Source organism: Vicugna pacos, chromosome 2, assembly GCF_048564905.1.
Source record: "Vicugna pacos chromosome 2, VicPac4, whole genome shotgun sequence".
NCBI lineage: Eukaryota > Metazoa > Chordata > Mammalia > Artiodactyla > Camelidae > Vicugna > Vicugna pacos.
The window spans coordinates 28,092,942-28,113,540 of NC_132988.1; the positions used below are offsets into that span (position 1 = coordinate 28,092,942).

General features: G+C 32.8%; 1 long non-coding RNA gene across 1 annotated transcript in view; it reads left to right on the forward strand.

Moving 5' to 3' along the window:
- LOC140700036 (uncharacterized) overlaps positions 1-20,599 on the forward strand; it is an 89,587-nt gene that overhangs the window by 43,511 nt on the left and 25,477 nt on the right. The gene's annotated exons all lie outside the window — the stretch shown is intronic.

A 20,599-nucleotide genomic window follows, 5' to 3' on the forward strand; every position in this document is an offset into this window, starting at 1 on the left:
TATCTCCAAATATGGTCACCCTGGGGATTAGGGCTTCAAAATTTGTATTTTAAGAAGACATAATTTATTCCATAACAACTGTATATACTAGTTTATAACTATAACTATGTAAGGGCAACAGAAGATATGAAAACTTTTAGAAATTAAAATTACAAATTTATAAATTATATAAAATTTATAGGAATGGAATTACTGGATCACAGGGTATGTGCTTACTATAGTCTGATTGTTTATGTTCTCCCAAAATGTAGAAGTAGAGAAACTGCTGTAAGACATGCCTAAACATGTGGAAGTGGCTTTGAACCTGGGTAATGGTAAGGGGTGAAAAAATTTGGAGGTATATGCTAGAAAAAGCCTACATTGCAGTGAATGAACTGTTAAGGGTGATTCTCATAATGGCTCAGAAGAAGAAAAGAGCTGTAGAGAAAGCCTCAATCTTCTTAGAGAATATCTAAGTAGTCTGGAACAGAATGCTGGTAGAAATATGAATGGTAGCGATCACTGTGATGAGGTCTCAGATGGAAATGAGAGATACGTTATTGGAAACTAAAGGAAAAATGATTCTTGTTATAAAATAACAAAGAATATGGCTGAATTCCAGTGCTGTGATCTTTAGCTGCCCAAGGTCCAGGTTTGTGGGCCCTGGTGTGGCGAGCTCTGAATCCAGCAAAGCACAGCAGGTGTGGCTTCCTCCGCTTAGATCTTGAAGAATGGATTATCAGACTAGATCTAGCCAGGGAGCCACTGAGGTGGGATCACTGCAGAAAGTGCCCATTTTAAGGCATCCCAAGCTATGAGATCTGCAGAGCCACCTGCTTGCGATTTCTGCTCAAGTGAGCATTGGTGTAGGCTTCACCCAGCAAAGCAATGGGGATGGGACTGCGTGGAGCCTTGGGGCCCAACCCCACCCCCATGGGTCCTAGTTTTGGATTTGCTTGGGGCCTGTTCTCCATTTTTCATTTCCTATTTCTTCCTTTTGGGATGGGAGTGTTTATTCTATGACTGTCCCATAATAGTACTTTCGAAGTATATCATATCTCAGATTTCGCAGGTTCACAGGTGGAGAGCAATCTGTCTAAGGATGAATCAACTCATCCATATTGTTTTAGATGATTTTTAGATCAGACTTTGGACTTAAACTTTTGAGTTGATGTTGGAACTAGTTAAGACTTTGGGGGCTGTTGGGATGGAATGAATATATTTTACATGGGATAAGACATAAATTTGGGGAAACAAGGGGCAGAATGTTATGGCTAAATATTTGTGATCCTCTCCATTCATATGTTAAAATCCTAATGCCCAATGTGATGGTACTAGGAGGTAGAGCCTTTGAAGGGTGCTTAGGTCTTGAATGCGAAGCCCTCCTGTACAGGATTAGTGTTCCTGTACAAGACTCCACATAGCTCCTTAGCTTCCTTCCGTCATGTAGGGACACAGCAAGAAGGCACCATCTATGAACCAGGAAGTGGATCCTCACCAGCCACCAAATGGGATCTTCTGGCACCATAATCTTGGATTTCCCAGCCTTCAGAACTGTGAGAAATAAATATCTGTTCATAAGCTATCCTTCTGTAGTATTTTGTTATAGCAGCCCAAATGAACTAAGACAGCGTATGTTTAGTTTTAGTAGATAGGGTCAAATTCTTTCCAGAGTAATCTCAGCAATTTATACTCAATCAGCATTGTTTGAAACCTTCGGTTACAAGGTTATTTTGGGTTAGTTAGTCTTCCTTTGTCTTAATGATTTGCATGTCTATTGTAAATAAAATGTTTTTTTATGCATAGTCAAGAGATTTTTGAGCAAATTTTATCAAAACTTTGGGTCTGGGCTAAAAGAACAATCCCTGAAGTTAATTCCAAGAGATAAGATGGTTAGAGACCATCATCAGGGACTTCGTCCCCAGGGATATGCATTTATATTTCAAGAGAGAATGGGACTCAGTAGAGACACTCCAGGGGTTGTACAGCTGGAAACTCTAGCTTTGGTCTTCTCCTGGAGAGATTTGTTAGAATTCTGAAGGACTGAGGTAAGAACTCAGGATTTTTCCTATTATGTTACCATGGAGACACTCTCAGAGCACATCAGAGCAGCTGGTCACTCTTCCACATAAATGCCCCCTTATTTTCCCCAGTCTTCCTTGCTTCTAAAAAACCCCCTTAGATACAAGAAGACATCTGGTTCTCATGGCATCACTACAGGAATAAGAACCAGGGCAAAGGGGAGCCAGGCTTAAAAGCAGCCAGTATATATCTACTCACCACACCTTTCTGGTATCAAACACAGTGGGACTTGGTTGTATCTTAAAACAATCCCTGGCTCTGCGCCTTTGTGTTATGACACAGGTGAATCTACGGAGTGAGCAGTAGCAAGAATCTTGATTCCTGGTGACATCTTAAATTTTACTTGATAATAGCTAAATCAAACACACTGGCCTCAGTAAAACCAAACTGAATGTGTCCCCATTCAACTTCCGACTAGCTGCATCCTAAAAGTGCTGTAGGCTGGGCCAGATTACCCGACAGGAGGATAGCTGACTGAAAGCAAGTTGGAATGGGAAGACGCAGCAGTCTTTATTATTTTTACTTAAAACATCTTGCATAGTAAATTTTGCAAAAATCATACGAGCTTGAGAAGAATGAGTCAAATATGAGGAGTTCTAAAGGTTTAGTTTCCTTAGCTTTAAGATAAACCTGCTGTTGAAACTTCCCATGAAACCCACTTCAGAAAAACACTGGAGATAATTATATATTCTATCATATAACTATACTGAATTAATTTCAAAAGTTACTTCTTAGCAATATGGTTTAACATTGTTTTCATTATTATGTACAGTGCTGTAGTTCCAACTCTTATATCTGTTCCCTTTTGTATATGTGTACTCATCTTATGTGTTAACACTTTATTTATTTATATCCAGAAGTGCTGAGACATAATTACGTATCATTACATTTTATATTGAGACATAAAATAGAGATACAGTAAACTATGCAAGACATTGAAAAATAACAATATTTAAGAGGTTTTCTTTCCCTTACAACTCTTGCCAACATTTGCCAATTTCCCAAAACCCACGCTCCCTAGCATTGAACAATTATTGCAAATCTCAGCTATTTTACTTAATGAATACTTGGATTTTATATTTGTCTATATAGATTTCTGCTTCTCCTAAGTGTCTTATGAGAAATAACTATATTCAAGAGATACAGCTGATCTCCTTCATATTCAAATTATAATAAAGTGGTTTACTGGAAAAAATAACAAAATAGAAGCGAAAGTAGTTTGGTCTTTTGTTTAATGATTACATGTATAAATTAAGCAGACTGGGAGAAGGGAATAAAAATCATTTTATACTGTCAGGAAAATAGAGGTAAATATCCAAATATGCTACATAAAAATAGGATTTGAAAAAAAACTTAAGTTTATCTTAGGTTATGATTGTAGTAAAATATTTTAAGAATCCTTTTGAAACTCTGAATGCTTTAATAAATTAGTATAAATAAGTAGAATAATTATTGTATACTAATTAAATAAGATTGAACTGTTCTGGGTCTTTATGACAAAAACAATTTGTTCTTGAAATCAAAACCAATATGAGAATATAATGCTGATTTTGATGTTATGCTGGAGTTCAGAAATAAAATATGATTAGGAAATGGAAATAGATACAAAGGTGCTCCAGGACTTCTCTGTCATCTCACCTCATCTTCTAAGGACACCTGCCATACACTTTTTGTTGTTGTCATTTTAAGTGGTGGTCTTCTTTCCTGATGTTCCTGGCTTGCCTCCACTCTTTTCTGCATTCCCCACCCATAAATCCCTAGAGCCCAGGTAAACAATCTTAACAGCCTAACATGTACATTTTGATATTCTTTCTATACTTCTAACATTTGTATCTGTATGTAGAGGTATGAATTACTTTACACCTTTTGCCATCATCATATATACATATTTTAAATCACTTTGTCATTCATCAGTAACTCGTGGAAATCCATTTAAGAGAAGGTGAATAACTGATTTTTCTTTTGTTGGGGGTGGGTAATTAGATTTATTTATTTATTAACGGAGGTACTGGGGGACTGAACTCCAGGACCTCGTGCATGCTAAGCATGTGCTCTACCACTGAGCTATAGACTTCACCCTCTAGTTGATTTTTGATGGCTGCCTAATAGTTCATAGTGATGAATCATTATAATTATTTAATAGAAACATTTATAATAATGTATAATTAACATTCTAAAATATTTCTGTAAAATCTAGACTTTGAAGAAGGGGAAGGAAAGGAACAAATTTGTTCCTTGATATTTTAGAGGAAAGCATTGAAAGAGAAAATGGGGAAATTAAAGTTGTACTGATGAGGGTTTGGAGAAATGGACTATGTCAGTGAGGTAATAGATGGCATTTGTATTTTCACATAGTTCTTCAAAAGTACGCATATAATTGTGAGAGCAAGAAAAGGGAAAACAACATTTACTAAAAGGAACAAGTATAGCAGATCTTCCAAAATAACAAGGATGCAATGGAATAAATAACAGTAAAATAAAAATATTAAAAGAATAATGCTAAGTATTTGTCAGATGAAAGGATATATTTGAGAAAATATTTGTTAAATAGATGACAAAGAAATAATATTTGTAGTATTCATATAGATCTTAAAGTAACAATGCAAAGTGTGAAATTCCAAAGAAAATTAGTAAAGGAATAGAATAGCTAGTTATTACTTACTGTGGGCTAAGCTGTGGAAAGATTAATGAAAATTCAGTGTCTTACAGAATAACTGTCTGTCTGTCTCTCTCTCATAACTTCTTAGATGAGTTTTCAGGTCAGAGTAACAACTTCTTTTTAGCCACTCAGGGACTTAAAATTATTCTAATATTTTTGACACCAAATTACTCTAGGTGCCACCACCCGACTAAGACAGAAAGTGAAGGAACAAGGAAAAGTGCTTGATGGGGCCTTAGTAATAAGGCCCAGGGACAGCATACATCACTTCAGTTAATATTTGTTTCTAGAACTCAGCCACGTGGACACTGCAGCCAAGGAAGCCTGGGAGGTAGAGAGCTGGCACTTTGTGCAACGGGAAGTTTACAGAAGAACAAATCCAAATGTTGAACTTCTATAAGAAAATATGTTCAGGTTCATTGGTGGGAAAGAGAAATATAATTGAAAATAACAAGGGAATGTCACAAGAAAAATCATCACATAGGCAAAACTTAGACTTAACCCTACGACTTCCTGCTTCCAGTGCTCTGGTATATTTCTGGTGGAAAATAAATTGCCACAGGCCCTTTGGAGCAATTTGGCAACTTATATTGCACTAAAATGCACATATGCCATCTGACAAAGCAATCTCAATCCTAGGCTCCTTGCCCCTATGGATAAAGTCATACTCACATCAGTGGTTACTGCATTCTTTAGTCTTGCTGCCGTTAGATTTTTCATGACATTGGAACCTAAATGTTCACAAAGAGAAGCTCTCTTACTGATTTGTGGAAACTCAATATTATTTACCTTGAAACTGCAATAAGTGTTAGGAAAAAGGAGATTTCACTTGGGACCATCATACTATAATAACATTTAGCTTTCGATTTGGAATCAAGAATTTTAGTTTAGAACAGTAAACTTTGCTTCTGAGATTTCATGGTCTAAAAAATAAATGTAAATATATGTTTAAGTATTTACATGTATGAGATTATCTTTTAGTTAGTTATAGCCAAATTAAACAAAACAATCTCTTTTGAAAAAGAGGAAAAAAATCCATCTATTCAGAAAATTAATAACTGAGGCTAAAATTGTTCATAACACAATTCAAATTTACATAGATTTTTAAGTTCACATTTTTTTTTTTCAAAACTGAAAGAAAAACAATCAAGTGAGTCAAATAACACTTCTTTCCCTTGGTCTCTTTGCTTGTCAGTAGGCATATGTTGACTTCAATGATGCTTAATTTATTTTCCCATTACATAAATTTTTAAATTGTGATACTGGAACAAGAAGTACAAATGACATTTCTGTATATTTATGAAAATTACTAAAATTACAAAGTAATTTAGATATATAGATTAAGCTTCTCATTCATATGATTTCTAATTTAGAACCATTTCTTCTATGTCTTAGTCGTTGCTATAATTAAATGCTAGTGAAATGAAATCTTTAAAAATTCCCACATAACTTTGTAATAAGTTATTGGAACAGAAGTAAAAATGAAAACACATAAAGAATACAAAAGTAACATCAGAAAAACAGAATTATTCTTAAAGTTCTGAACTTTCAAAGGTATTGATGAAATATTCAGGGACATTTCAGATTATAGTAAATTATTATTTAAATTACTATACATTCAATCTTAGAAAATAGGTGATAGATTATTCAGTAAAGGGAAAAGTAGAGAAGGCTACTATCAAGAAAAAAAGAAACTGAAAAGATCCTAGTATTTTAACATTCAAGAGGCAGTGCTGTCCTTTTTATTGAAAAAAAGATCTTCATTCTACAGTAAAATAAATCATACTCACATAAAAAATGTATCTCAATAATTTGAGAGAATAAGTAAACAAAATATACAATCATTTTCATTTGAAAGATACCCACCTACTGATAAAACACTTCATTTGCAGACTATACACATTAAAGCAAATTTATTAACATTATATTTTATGTTTCACACCAGAAGTTGTAAAGTATCAAAATAGTTTCTATATTATTCTAATTAATTCTTCATCATCAGATTGTCTTTGGTCTGCATTCAGATCCATCCACTCTATAAACAGTTTACTTAATTAAAAAAAAAAAGGGATGTAGGAGAATGTGATAAGTCTGGGTTAAGTCCAAATACAAGCGTGAATGCAAACATACACAAAGTCACAAGTGTGGTAAGAAATCTACAAACAAAGGAACTCACAAAGTAGATATGCATTTCAACATGTATTAAAATAAATTAGAACTAAAAATATTTCAAAGAAAATAAACAAATGATTAATAAATGCACAGTCTTCTCTGTTTCTCCTCACAAAAATGCTCATGAATTGGATTTGTGAACTAGACCACCTAGGGCTTGTCTGAAATGGCAAAGGAAATGTTTGAATCCAAAATGACAACAGTAGTGGCCATATATAAACCTGACATTTAAGAGATCATTCAGTGAACAAGACAGTTAATCAAACTTGTTTTTAAACAATTGAGGCTTGAGGAAACAAATCAATACTGTTTCCTGTAAATAGAAATGCTGTTATATCGATCTGAATACTTTTGGACTGTATCATGATTTCATCAAATTCATTTGATTTTTGTGTGAATTCTTTTGCAGAACATATTCATGGTATGATGTGGGTGTGTTTGATATAATCTATCAAATTAGACATTCTGTAATACTTTTTAAGTGTATAATTCTTTGCATTAAAACGTGAGAATTCAGATTACAAATCAGTAGGAACATCTTTACTGATAATGCAAAGGAATCAGAAGGGCAAACCATTTTTAATATGTTAATATAAATATATTTTTAGAAAAACTTTCTGCACTTTAGTGTTTGAATGGTATACACCCTGAGAGTGAGAGCCATTCTTTGCTTTGATAATCTATGGTTTATCCGATAATCTATAACATGGTTTCCTATTCTCCAGTCCTTTTAAATATTGTTCATTTATCTGGCCATGTTATACTGGTCACAAGAACTGGCACATTACTTTATAGGATTGCTGAGAGTTTGCTACACTCTTTCTTATTTTAAAAGCAATACTTGAATGTTTTACAACTGATATGTTTATCAGTTGATGAAAGTTTTTACCCCCTACTTTATAAATAAGATTTAGTATTAGTAGGTATTGAAGTGCAGTGTATTTACTGGGATAAATGTAAGATTCTTCTTTTATCTGTTCCTTCTTTATTTTCTTTCATCTGGTAATTAGATAATAACAATTACTAAATTGAAACAATATTATAGTCTTAAAAATCCAACTTGCTTATGCCATATTATAATTTTACATACATTGTGGCATTGATTTTTAAATCATTTGGTGAAGAATTCTACATTTCTATTCACAGATGAGATCAGACTATAATTTCCTTTCTTATGTTGTCATTGTCTGGGATAGGTATCAAGATTATTCTAGCCTCTTATTCTTTCACTCTATGAGCTTGAAAGGATTCGAATTTGCTTGGGCCTGGAGAAGGGTGCCCCAAAATGTGCCTCAATGGCATATTGATTAATTGAATTAAAGTTACTTAACAAATGCTGATGCAAGAGGGACTCTCTGACCTCCTTTCTGTCTCCCTGAAGGCAGGAAATAAATCTCTCACGTTAAAGGTGCACTCCCTGCATCTGGAGGTAGAAGGACACACTTACTGCCAGGGATAAGGAATTCAGGCCAAGAGGCCTACATAAACAAACATTGTTACCTCTTTAATTTACTACCCCAAGCCCAAACCCTTTAAATTCTCCACTAAGTAAGCATTTAAAACGTACTTTTTTTTTTTTTTTGTCTTTACAAAGGTACTGTCTCTTTGTCTGAGAAGTATAAAAACTGCTTGCTTTGGCCACTTCTTAGGTCCCATTTCTATGAGCCCTCCATGAGGATGAATTAAAATGTATTTCTTGTGTCAATTTTATTAGCCCAGCACAAGAACTCAGTAGGAACAGAGGAGGAAATTGCCCCTCCCTGACAAATTATTTTCCTTGAATCTTCTCTCACCTGGGGTTTTCTTTACAGAAATTTATAATCTGTTTCTTCCATTGCTTTAATGGTTTTAAGATCATTCCACTCCTTGTCCTCTACCCATTGTGGGTTAGTTTTGACCTTTTTTTTCTTTCTGGGAATTTATTTCATCAGATTTTTTAAACATGCTTGGAAAAAGATATTGATAGGACATTTATGCCTCCCCCTCTCTCTCCCACTCCCCTTCTCACTCTTTCCTGTTTTCATTTTTCTTTACCTTCCTTCTTCCCTTTCTCCCTCATTCCTTCCCTTTTTCTTTATCCTTGACTTAGGGACCAGACTGAGTCAGACAAATTATACCAATATTCACCTACACAGTGTGTGTGTATGTGCAGGATGCATATTTTAAGTATATCTAACTGGTATATCAGCTTTATTCAGGAGTTTTTGCTCTGATATCCCGTTTTTTTTCTCTAGGTTTTGTAGCATTGAAGTTCAAGCAGATGTTTCCTTAACAAAGGCTATCTTCATTGCTGACTTAACTGTCTGCATTTGTATATTTTGTTTCTTCTATTTTTTTGAAGATTTTCCTTAAATTAATCCTGTATTATCCATTTAAAAAAACTATCTATATTAACCAAAATTTTTTTATACTGGGGAAGTTTCTCCAAATTTATTTCCTAATATTACGCTGTAAAAGAGGTGCATGGTGTAGTTAATCTTCTTGGATCCTCTAGTAACTGTTTTTTTTGACTGCACTATAGTAATAATGTCTACTTATTATTTCAGGCCCTCTGTTTAGAGTCACAGGTAAATCTCAGGTGTTCTGCCTAACACTGCATGGTTTTTTAAATTATCTGACCTATACACTGGGCAAATTTGACCTTGAGGTTTTTAAAAGGGTCAAATGAAACAATCCAGTTAAATAATCTAGCACAAAGCATGGCATATGGGAGATGATCAAAATAACAGCAAACACAGCTATTGCTTCCTGACTGATTTAGAGCAAACTGTGTATAATTTTTAGTGTTCTTCATAGGACCTGTAAGTTCTCAGTACTCTGATTACCTACTTAATAGCAATGGCTGTAATTTGTACATTTCTAGTGTCTCATCTTGAATCATCTAGGTGAGTGTTGTCTTTGGTATTTACAGACTCTGATAATAAGAAGGGAGACAAAACATTCTTTGTACGTGTGGGGGAAGATTTCATTCCCTACTATTGGTCCACTATTGAACAGTGTCATGACATCACATATTTAATAGAATCTCAAATGATTTTGTAATTTTATGTTTAAGTATATTGTGATTTATAGTACCACTTTTTCCATAGTATTAAAATACTTCTTTCATTAGCCTATTGACATAAAAGCAGAGATCTTTTTACAGTTATGAGCATTTAGGATAATACTTGACACAAAATATAAGTTTAACATAGTCATGTGTCAGTAAATTTTAATTTTTTAAAACAGCAGTTTCACTGTGATTCTACTTTGAGCCTGTTATGGAGAGTATTCTAAAATTTATAAATAATCCATCATTTGGGGGTATTCTAAGTTGCTAATTAATAATAATAATTATTAGAAATTAACAGAAATATCAATTAACAGAAATATGAAAACAAGGTACTAAATATTAATTTACCATGGAGAATCCTCAATCTTAATTGATGTACTACTATTCACAGCCAAGAACCAAAGATATAAACAGAAATGCTTATCTGTTAACCTAATAAACTGAGCAAAGTAAATCAGTTTTTTTTTTGCATCCCTTGAGAGTGTGTTTATTCTCTGTACTTCACCCTGTCTGTCCACATTTTATGTGCCTCTAGTTTATCTAGGCAACCAGTGTTTTCATACACTGTTCCTCTAGTCCCTGTTGGAATTCCTCTGTTGTCTGACCCTGTGCCTGTAGCCCATCTGTGCCTCACTTGACTGTCATTCACCTATTGAAGAATATCTTGTTTCCTTCTAGGTTTCACCCAGTGTTAGTAAATTTAACTTATCTGTATGTTCTTTGTGTGTGTGTGTGTGTATGTTTTCACACTAGTTGTGTAAGTACACTGCAGCACAAGGCTGCACCTATGGTGACACTATGAATCTGGCAAGATGTCTTCTCAAGAGGTTGTAACACATGAAGCCCAATCAGCAATGAATAAGATTTCCTGTTGTCCCACATCCCCACCAGCAATTAATCGGTACGGTCAGTTTTTGGTGCTATTCTACTAGACTGGCAGGGTTATCTCCTTCAGTATTTTAATTTGCTTTTCCCAGATGTACAAAGCATATTGCTCTCCAGTAATTCCCAATGTTGAGCAATTTATACATGCTTATTTCATGTATATAAATTTATGTACATATGTGTGGATATATACATATATGTGGATATATACATAGATATATGTATGTGTATTTATATATAGGTAAAATTTAGTAAGGTCATATTGCCCTATTTCATTTTTTTTAATTTGGAGAGTTTATTTTCTTATTGTGGAGTTTTACTAGTTCTTTGAATATTCTACATGCAAATCTTTCTTCAGATGTGTGTTTTGAAAATTTATTTTCCTAGTCAAGGACTGGTCTTTCCATTTTTTAAACACTGTCTTTCACAGCATAGACAGTTTAAATTTTAATAAAGTCCATATTACCATTTTTTTCATGGATTGCAATTTTGTATTGTATGTGAAAACTAATCATCAACTTTTAACTCAAGTAGATTTTCTCCTAAATTTCCCACTGTAATTTTTATAGTTTTGCATTTTATATTTAAGGCAACAAATGTTTTTGAGGGAATTTATGTCTAAGGTGCAAAGTTTGTGTCTTCATTTATTTACTTCCTTTTGGTCATCCATTTGTACCCTCATCATTTGTTGCTGATGACTAAAGACTCGAAGAATAAAGACTAAAAGTATATCTATTCTGCACTGATGTGCCTTTATTCTTTTGACCAAGGTTAAGTTGTCTGTATTTGCACAGGTCTATGTGGACTTGTAAATCAAAATCATAAGTCAAAATGACTTTTAAGTCAAAATCAAACCTGTGGACTCTATTCTACTCCGTTTATGTGTCTATTCATTTTTAAAATATCACGCTTTCTTGATTCTTCTAGCTTTATGATAAATGATGATATTGGGACATGTGAGTTCATCAATTTGTTCTTTATCAGTATTGTCTGGACCACTCAGTATTTAAAATTAGCTTGTTGATATCTACCAAATAACTTGCTGAGATTTTTATTGGGATTGCACTGGATCTTTAAATCAATTTAAGAATTGACATTGAATAATACTCTGTGCTTCGATCATAAACAAGGAATATATTTCAATTGATTTATTTTTCTTTCACTGTTTTCAAGAATATGCCATAGTTTAAAATAAATTTATTCAATTTATTTAAACTAAAAAAAAATACAGTTCAATAATTTCTCCCAGCAAACCAGTTTTCCAAAGAGACAATCCATTTTCTAAGATCTAAATTCCTGATATGTTGAGTATTTCTGGTAGGCATGGAAACATTTGTATAATGTGAATTTACTCCCTGAAGACTCATTGGTTAACGATATGATTACAACGCCTTTAAAGTTCAAGTAGTGAGGTAAGGAAAAGACTCAGAGCTACCATGAACATTTTGGAGAATTTTAAATATTAGCTGGTAATAACTGAAAGAATGCTATGTTAATAGCATTCTGCTATATAAGGGCAAAATGACTTATAAGTCAAAATTAAAACACTTCACTTAGAATATTTCTTACAGATTTTCTCAAAAAATGTTAGTCTTTTGCCCCTCTAAAACAGCAGCACATAAAAGCAAATTACTCTATTACTCTAGAAAATTAATAGCTGAGAAGTTGTCAAAACTTAATGGACTTCACATTTCAATAACAGTGGTGTTATTTTCATGGAAGTCTCTTTTGTTTGAATTCCAGTATATCTCGGTATGGATAGCAATTTCCTTATTAAATTCTTTTGTGAAATGAGTGGTAAATAAATCTTTATCTATCTGAAAAGTTCTGATAAATGTCATTTGGTAAATTTTCTTATCAACAGATTCTACAGAGATGATTTGAGAAAAATATATTAGTAATTTCTGTAAAAAGTGAAAGGTACAGAAAAGTAGACACAAAGACTAAGTTCAGTTTAATCCATTTGATCATGCTAGTATTTGTGAAGTCAGCGACATAGATATTTAGATCAAAATGCATTGTCAAATAGGGGTATTCAATTTCCCAAATATATTAAAACAACAGCTGTCAGTCACACTGACAAATGTAATGACAATGTATTTATCAACTTATTGATCACAAATAAAATAGATTTCTCAAAATTTACATTATTTCTGTACTATTTAAGGTTATTTTTAATATATAAACGTACAGGTATGTGTTCCATCCAGTTTTATAAAATTCATGGTGTTCTATGAATAAATACTTACAATCTTATATTTAAATATATAGATGAATTCATTGAAATATGTCTTGATATTTATATAAAATTAAACAATACGCGTTAGATTATTATCTAAAATAAAATGCAAAAAGTAAAAACTAAATAATTACAGATTTGATAACTATATATAGATATATAAGAAAAAACATAAAAAAACCCCACAATTTAATGTCCAGCAGTAACTACCAATCATTGCATTATGTGTTTAATAAAATTAACTTTATTCTAAATAAGCAATTTTTTTAACTTAAAATTATTCACCTTGCATTTTATTCATCATAAGATTAAATCTGACATTAATTTTTTGTGTGTATGTGTCACCTACGTGTCTATTTTTATTGAGACTGACTTTGTCCAGTGAGTCTTATTTTCTGTTTCTTTGCTTCCCTGATAATTTTGATGATGAACATAGTGAATTTTATTTTGTTAGGTGGTGGATATTTATGTACTCCTATAAATATTCTTGAGCCTGGTTTTGGGACAGAGTTCAGTTACCTGGAAACAAAATGGTCCGTTTTTAAGCTTTGTTAGGTTAGGTGAAGGCAGCCTTTAAATAGGGCTAATTTTTTAACACTACTAATGTACTTCCATATACATTGATATTCAACTATCTGATATTCAACTATCTACTTCCTCATAATTAGGGAAACACCAATTAAAATAACACCCGGATTCCTTTTTTACCTATCAGACTGTTTGAAATGACAAGGAGTGACATTTTTGCAGGTGAGTCTATAAAGCAACACTCTCATTTATTGCTGGTGAACATACAAACTCTATTCATACAGCCCTTCTGGAGGAAAGGTTGGAAAAGTCTAACAAAACTACACAGGAACTTACTTTTTGACACAGAAATTCCACTTTTAAAAATCTGCCTTAAAATTACACCCCCTAACTATAAGAAAATATACATGCACTATGTTATTCCTTACAGTATTTTTGTACCTGCAAAATATTAGAAGCAATCTAAATGCCCACATATATAAATAAGAATGCTTGAAAAACATATAAATGCACACATTAAGGAGTATTATGCATTTTTAACAAAGAGTAGGAAAGAAGAACTGATGATTTCCAACATATAAGATGAAAAAAGCAAAGTGCAAAAGAATATACAGTATGCTACACTTCATGTAAGAAATAAGGAGATATAAAACAACATGAATCTGCTCATTTGTATGAAAGACACAGAAAAGATAATTCATAAATAATAAGATTGGTTACCTTTAGGAGGTGGATGGGAAAAGACAGAATGAAAGAGAGAATACGGATGAGAGAAATCTCTCATCCACCAGTGGATACTTAAATTAACGAGAGGAACTCTGAGGATAAAGAAGATAATTGCATAGTCTCAAATATCTCCCTTAAGATATTTACTAAATACAAAGCGAATATAATATCTTTACAGTAGTGAAACCCAGGAGACATTACTTTAATTAAATAATCAAGATTACCATCACAAATAATAAAACATCCACATCATATACCCGAGTAGGATGCATGGAGGACATATCACTTTCCAAAGATACATAACTTCAATTTAATCATGAGAGAATATTAGGCAAACATTAATAATGTGCATTCTAGAAAACATAAGAAAACTAATCTTCAAAGTTATAAGGTCATTGAAAGTCAAGGAAAGATTATCTGTTACCTATGGGAGGATTCTAAGTTGACATGACAACCTAATGCAGCTGGATCCTTGACAGTGTCGTGAAATGAATAAAAGATAGTGGAAAACTGGCAAATTTGAACAAAGTCTGTAGTTAAGTTTATAACATTGTACCAAATTTAATATCTTGATTTTGAATTATAGGATGTTAATATTAGAGCAAGCTGGGTCAAAGTGTACTGAAGCTCTCTGTAACACTTTGCATTTTTTTCTGCAAATCTAAAATTATTTTAAAATAATGAACTATAAAAACAAATGTTAACTAAAATATGAAGTTAGAATTTTTCTCTCTTTTAGGTTTCTCTTTTTTTTGGTACTTCTCTTGTCTGTATGTTACGATGTTCGCTTTCATGATTTATCTTGTTATGTATGTGTCGGCTTTAGAATCTATTTCTATTTTCCCCATGTTTAAACAAGGTTACTCTTCTTGGAGTACTAGAAACAGTTTATGTGGAGGAACTGGGCTAAGGTAGCTTTCTCACCTTCATAGCTTGAGAGCCGTCTCCTCAAAAATCATCCAATTTTTTGTATATTGTTTTATAAAAAAATTTTATTGTCATGAAAACAATTATGTAAGTACACATACGTGTTTTTATGGAAATGATATATATATATATACACATAGATGCTCTTGTCTAATAATATTTATAGATGCTTTTGTTTTGTTATGTGGCATGTACAACTGTAGAGCTAGTGTTCTGGATGTTGATAAAACTTCAATAAAAAGGAACTAGTATTATGAAAATACTTGTTAAAATATTAGCAAAATACCTTTCCCCATAATATACCTCAGAGAATTCCAAAAAACTCTTATAAAATCTCTGGGATAGTGCTTTTAATTCTTTTAGAGAAATGGCAAAACGAATTATGGCTTGTCCATAAGACATAAGCATATCCATTATAAAATGTTTGAGGATCATTTTTCATTCATTTCACAAAGATTTACTGAGCATTTACTATATGCTAGGTACATTTATAGGGATGGGGCAAAAGCAATGGGTAAAACTTTGAAAGTGTATTGGTTTCACAGAGTTTACATTCTAGGACTGTGAGAAAGACAATAAATATATCAAAAACATATTATATAATTCAGGGAAAACTTTTTTCAGAGAGTAGAAGCATCATATGAGGGCTAGGCGTAGGAATGTATCTGTGACGTTTCCATAAGGATGTCTGTGTGACAGAGAAGAGATGAGGTCAGAGATGTACTAGGAGTAAGGCACACAGGCTTCTAAGCCAATGGTTAAGGCTGTACCTTTTTATTTGATTGGTGGCCAATAAAGTTTTTGAAAAGAAAAAGCAATAATCTCTTTAAAGATTTAGCAGTATCACCTATGGCTGCTATGTGAAGGGAGACTACAGGTTAGCAAAGGAGCAAAAGAGCAAACAAGATTAGTAATGAAACTTTTTTTTTTAATCCCAATTGAAACACTGAATCACTGCACCGTTCAGTTGTGAGCCTGAAATCAGAAAATAGAGTATCTCCATATGCTTAAATTATGTATCTAAATGATAAGCAATGTCTGTGAATAAAAAACAAATCATTTGTTTTACTATCCATTAATAATGTAGGAATAGAACTGCTTGTACTCGGTAGCTTTTGCTGTAATAAATCTTAACCATGAAACTAACCTGATACTGAGTTTTGTGAGGATTTTTAATGAATTACCAAACCTGGGATGGCCCCTGGCATAATTAGAACAGTTTACATCAGAAGGGAATGTTAGCTTTGATCCATTTTATTGTAAAATTAGTATAACTATATGGAAGAATTTGTTAGTATTTTATTTCACTGAGTGATTTCAATATTCATTATAAATAACTAATTCAGGCATTTAAAAGTTACTATTTACAAATCAATGACTTTTGTTTTACTTGAAAAGGTCAGTCCTGTTATGGGGTGGTATCACAATTCCCTTTGGCAAGTAGTTTTTTCAACCTGCATATGTGCATTTTGAGAATTCGATGAACTTTGGGGGTTTACAATTGTCCCTTGCTCATAATTTATACCTTCCACAGTAGAAAATTCCTGCTACGTATATAAGTGTAAATTATTATTATAATATTTGGATGACAAACTAAAATTTGAAATATTGAGAAGCATTTGTTCTGAATTCATTAAACTTACGAGAATCATGTCATAATAGACCGATAATTTTAAAAGACAGATTTTCTTACACATACTTACAGATAAATAAATTAATAATACCAATTGCTTTATACTTTTAATTTACATTTTATCATAAAGATTTTCTATGTATTTTTTTTGAATTTGCATGACCTTAGTTTAATTGCTAAACTCATTTCCACAGGCTTAAATGAGAGAGTAAGATTAGACAATCTCTAAGGATTCTTTTTGTTCTAAGATTATATTAACTGTACTGCATATCTTGAGCAGTGAAGTTAAATTGGATCTATAGTTGAAGTTTCTGTTCTATTGACTTAATATTTAGGGACTTTGGAGAGTGGAACCAAGGAAGGCAAAACAGTCTTCTTACAATAGATCATAATGAATTTGCTAATATTATAGAAAGATCACTGGCAATAAATTGTTCTGCTATTTTATTCTGGGTCCTTCCCACTCTCACTAACTTATATATATTTACACATTCTTTTTTTTTTTAACATTTTTTATTGATTTATAATCGTTTTACACATTCTTTACTCAAACATGATTTACGTTAAACCGTATCTCTATTTTCTCTATGAAGTATTTCAAAGCTTAGAAGCATTTAATTTTGTAGGGAATACAGTACCTATTATCTAGCCTTGATTGAAAGAGAATTAATTTTTTTTAAAATGTACTAAAGTATATAAACATTTGTTTCTTTTTGCTAAGCTTCAATTAATTTATCTTTTAAAAGATTTCAATGACTTATAAATTTTATAAATACATGTAATTGACATAAATCAAATTTGATATTTTTCTAGTTCATTTATTTTCTACCAAAGACAATGATCAAATTTTAAACATAAATGCTTTTCGTGACTTTGTTATAAGACACCTCATTATTACTACTGTTCTTATTTTTTCTTCTTATTGAATGTCTGTATAGATATTTCCAAGTTGATGGTGCAACAGCAAATAAACCTTTTCAATATTCATAATTGGAAATAGTTTGGTAACTTCTTTGTAGTAGAGACTGCTAATTGTCCCTAATACGCTTTCTTTCTTTCTTTATTTAGTAACAGAACCTTAAGTACATATGGCCATGAGCAGATTGCATTCATAGTCCCCTACTCAATCATTAATTTTTATAATGCATAATTTTGAATGATTCGATGGGCAGAAATTCCAGGTAACCTCTCAAAAATACAAAGATGATTGTATTCAATTTTTTCTTACATTTTTCCCTGGCTGGAATGCAGAAGTGTTGCTAAACTTCAAACATAAGGATGATACTGTAAGACAGGATTATGAAGAGCAACAAGACAGAAGTCATCTAGGGCCCAGAATGAACTCATGGAAAAGACCAACTCCACTAGCTCTTTTTTGTTTATTTTTTTTTTCTTGGTCTGGAATTTTATTTTATTTTATTATTATTATTATTTTTTACAATTTTTCAGTCATTCATGGACATATACACACTCATTGTCACATTTTTTTCTCTGTGATTTATCATAACATTTTGTGTATATTTCCCTGTGCTATACAGTGTAATCTTGTTTATCTATTCGACAATTTTGAAATCCCAGTCTATCCCTTCCCACCCTCTACCCCCCCCCCCAGTAACCACAAGTCTGTATTCTCTGTCCATGAGTCTATTTCTGTCCTGTATTTATGCTTTGTTTTTGTTTGTTTTTGTTTTTTAGATTCCACATATGAGCGATCTCATATGGTATTTTTCTTTCTCTTTCTGGCTTACTTCACTTAGAATGACATTCTCTAGGAGCATCCATGTTGCTGCAGATGGCATTATGTTGTCGGTTTTTATGGCTGAGTAGTATTCCATTGTATAAATATACCACCTCTTCTTTATCCAGTCACCTGTTGATGGACATTTAGGTTGTTTCCATGTTTTGGCTATTGTAAATAGTGCTGCTATGAACATTGGGGTGCAGGTGTCATCCTGAAGTAGATTTCCTTCTGGGTACAAGCCCAGGAGTGGGATTCCTGGGTCATATGGTAAGTCTATTCCTAGTCTTTTGAGGAATCTCCACACTGTTTTCCATAGTGGCTGCACCAAACTGCATTCCCACCAGCAGTGTAGGAGGGTTCCCCTTTCTCCACAGCCTCTCCAGCATTTGTCATTTTTGGATTTTTGAATGACGGCCATTCTGACTGGTGTGAGATGATACCTCATTGTAGTTTTGATTTGCATTTCTCTGATAATTAGTGATATTGAACATTTTTTCATGTGCTTTTTGATCATTTGTATGTCTTCCTTGGAGAGTTGCTTGTTTAGGTCTTCTGCCCATTTTTGGATTGGGTTGTTTATTTTTTTCTTATTGAGTCGTATGAGCTGCTTATATATTTTGGAGATCAAGCCTTTGTCGGTTTCACTTGCAAAAATTTTCTCCCATTCCGTAGGTTTTCTTCTTGTTTTATTTCTGGTTTCCTTTGCTCTGCAGAAGCTTGTAAGTTTCATTAGGTCCCATTTGTTTATTCTTGCTTTTATTTCTTCTAGGAGTCCACTAGCTCTTTTGATTGTTGGAGAGACAAACACCACTGCACTAAATGCCACTTCTTATAGTAAACATTCTTGAGTAAAAGATAATGACAATTGTATTTTTTTTCTCCCTTAGATTATTGAGAGGCAGACTTTTTTGTTCTCCAAAAGGAAAAGGAAAAGGAAATGAAAAGAATTATCTAATTTCCAGCCTGAAAGAGCTATCACAGTATTTTCAAAGGCTTATATTCTTCCATTTCTTTACCTTGTTGCAATATCTGTAATTTATTTCATGCACTAACAACATTTGAAATAGTGAAGAATATTCATCCACAGTTTATTAACCACGTATATTCTCAAAGAGAAAAAAAAAATCACATAACCGATTTCCAAGTAGGATTATCCAAGACTGTTCTAAAATATGTCACCTCTTAATTTCTAATTTTAACAACAGGCAAAAAAACGCACAATAATTTTTTTAAACTTTGGTTTTATTCAAATGCTGATGATAGAAACATTTAAAAAAAGCAATGAAATTGTTTTGAAAAATAAAAGTGAACTGATAATTGTTTTGGGCTTATATGACTTTATGTGAGGTTCTTTTCAATATAGAACATGGCTAAACAGAGAAATTTGCACATACTCTATTTACCTAAAAGATATAGTAATCTAGGAGAAAGCTTAAAATAATCCATCCTTTCATATAATTGTCATTTAACTGGAATATTATGCATCCTTAAAAAGGATGCATTATTTTTCCAAGGGGTATACATCCACAGACAGTTTTTTAAAGGAATATTTTCAGGAACTGTGGAGGATCTGAGATTACACCTTACTATCAAGCATATAAGGTAGCCTGCCTCATGGAAACTGGCAGAAGACACATGACTCCTTGTTCAGAGACTAAGGACTTTATTATTGCAGCAAGGCACACAGTTGCATGGGCCTCATGTTCATGTTGGCTCCTCTTTCCTCAAGACCAATGGAGGTGATGCCGATGGGCTCTAGTGGATGCTGTATACACAGTTTGAGTTACAGCTGAGGAATGTCAAGTATAGGTAACCCAAATCTTCACTACTTGGGCAGCAAGCAAACCTGTGTGATGTCTTCTATTTATTATACTCAACAATAAGAAAATCTGTTCTCTAGTCTATAAACACTGTCTTGGTCTTCCCAGGCTGACCACTACTTAGACATCTTTGAAAAGATGGTATAGAAAAACTAC